Source organism: Penaeus monodon, chromosome 10, assembly GCF_015228065.2.
Source record: "Penaeus monodon isolate SGIC_2016 chromosome 10, NSTDA_Pmon_1, whole genome shotgun sequence".
Taxonomy (NCBI): domain Eukaryota; kingdom Metazoa; phylum Arthropoda; class Malacostraca; order Decapoda; family Penaeidae; genus Penaeus; species Penaeus monodon.
The window spans coordinates 658,141-660,640 of record NC_051395.1 but is presented as its reverse complement, the minus strand read 5'-3'; the positions used below and the strand labels follow the sequence as shown (position 1 = coordinate 660,640).

General features: G+C 50.8%; 1 protein-coding gene across 1 annotated transcript in view; it reads right to left on the bottom strand.

Annotated features, from left to right (window-relative positions):
• Positions 1 to 2,500, bottom strand: part of LOC119578177 (loricrin-like) — a 6,180-nt gene that overhangs the window by 583 nt on the left and 3,097 nt on the right. The window lies entirely within an intron of this gene.

Sequence of the window (2,500 nt, the reverse complement as noted above, 5' to 3'; positions counted from 1 at the left end):
CCATCTAGATCCATCCGAAATTCTCAAGATTTTTTCCTTTTTTCTTCATCTCTAAACTCGCGTGTTTCTTTCCTCTTCCAGGTAAGTCGGCTGCGAGTCGCGTAAGGTGTTCAGCCGAGCCGTAAGTACAGGTTTCTCCGGGTTTTATTGTGATCTCTGTGCAGCATCTCCGGTAATCTGAGAGAGACGCGGATCGCTGGACCTTCTGAAGGAGGCTGCGGCTGCCACCTTGAGGTAGGCACGAGCTGTTTCGGGGTAGGGGGAGGGGGGAGGGGGTTGGGGTGGTTGGGGGTGTGTGGGGGGAGGGGAGGGGGTTGGGGGAGGGATGGGGGAGGGGGAGGGGGAGGGATGGGTGAGGGAGGGATGGGGTTGAGAGTTGGGGGAGGGGATATAGGGGCGGTGGGTGAGGCAGGATTGTGGAAGGGAAAGAGGGAGATAGGGAGATAGGGAGAGAGGGGAGTTGATGGTGGCGGGGAGGGGGAGGTGGAGGGGAGTTGGGTTAGGCGTTGGAAATTCGTTGGAGAAGGGATGGAGCTGTTGTTGGAGACGTGTTGGAGAGGGGTTGCGGGGATATTGGAGGTGAGATAAGAGGGAATGGTTAATTGGCTATAGCTTATGGAAAGGCCAAGCGCGGGCGATTCGAGATTAAGGAATAGATACTGAGAGATTGGTAGATGATAAGGGAGAGAAGGACGGAAGAGAAGGAAGAAGAAGGAAGGAGAAGAAAATAAGAAGAGAGGATTAGTGGAGAGTGAAATAGATGAAAGAGTAAGACAGGTAAGGGAATAAACAGATAAGAGACAGGGAGAGACAACGAAATTTTGTTGGTTAGAAATAGAGAAGGAAAATAAAGAGGAAGAAAGGGGAAAACAAACCTAGAAGAGCGAGAGGCTGGACAGGAAGGAATATTTCCCACGAAGGAGCCTCACTAATAGTGCAGGCGACCTCGAAAGATAACAGCGAAATAGCTCTAAAGCACCATAATTTCACCATCGATTAAATATCGTCCGCATTAAGGCAAAATGGAGAGAAAAAGAGAAACACGAGAGAGAGACTTGAAGATAAACCCGGCATGAGAAACGACCCGCTGAACGGAGACAGAAGGAAAGGTGAGTAAACAGGAGATGGGCAAATGGGTAAACAGAGCATAGGAAGGCGACACCGAAGGGGGGGGGGGTCGGATCACCTCAGGTAAGATGTCACGTGATGCTGTTTGTTCGGCTGATTGCTTGGTGGCATTTGGGGGGCGGGGGGGGGCGGTTGCGAAGGGTGGGCGGCTGTGACTCGGAGGCTCTAGGGCTGGGGGGCTTTGGGAACTTGTCTGTCTGTCTGTCTGTCTGTCTGTCTTTCTCTCTCTCTCTCTCCCTCTCTCTCTCTCTCTTCTCTCTCTCTCTCTCTCTTCTCTCTCTCCTCCCTCTCTCTCTCCCTCTCTCCCTCCTCTCTCTCCCTCCTCTCCTCCCTCTCTCCTCCTCTCCCTCCTCCCTCCCTCCCTCCTCCCATCCTCTCTCTCTCCCTCCCTCCCTCCCCCTTCCCCCACAAGTGGTCTGGCTACCTGTCAGAGGCGGAGACAGAGGGAAGGCAAACAGCGTCTTTGTCGGCGACTTTCGTAACTCAATTCTGTGCTTGTGTTTTCTCTGTTGACTCTCGTAGTCTCGGAGGACGTGGGGTGTAGCCTTGTGCTAATGTTATCTTCTCTCTCTCTCTCTCTCTCTCTCTCTCTCTCTCTCTCTCTCTCTCTCTCTCTCTCTCTCTCTCTCTCTCTCTCTCTCTCTCTCTCTCATTCTTCTTATTCTTTTTTGTCGTCTTATCATTATTCTACTTTTTCTTCTTCTTCATCTCCTGTCTCTTTATCTCTGCATTCGTAATATCATGACTTTTTTTTTTAATCTAATTAATTTATCTATTTCATGTGAGGGAAGAGAAACACTTGCACACACGCACACACACACAACACACACACACACAACACACACACACACACACACACACACACACACACACACACACACACCACACACACAAATCATACAACAACAACAAACACTCTTTCAGCACATGATATCGTACATACCCACTACACAATACTCATCACTCTCCTTCTTCTCTCTCCTCCTCCTCACTCTCACCTCTCTCTCTCTCCCCCTCTCACCTCTCTCTCTCTCTCCTCTCTCTCTCTCGTCCTTCCCCCCTATCTCTCTCCTCTTTCCCCTCTCATCTCCTTTCTCCTTCCTTCTCATCCTCTCTCTCTCTCTCTCCTCTCCTCTCTCTCTCCTCTCTCTCTCTCTTCTCTCCTTCTCTCTCTCTCTCTCCTCTCTCTCTCTCGCTCTCTCTCTCTTCTCTCTCCTCTCTCTCTCTCTCTCTCTCTGTCCTCCTGCTCTCTCTCTCTCTCTCTCTCTCTCTCTCTCTCTCTCTCTCCTCTCTCTCTCTCTCTCTCCTGTCTCTCTCTCTGTCCTCTCCTCTGTTCTCTCTCTCTCTCTCTCTCTCTCTCCTCCTCTCTCTC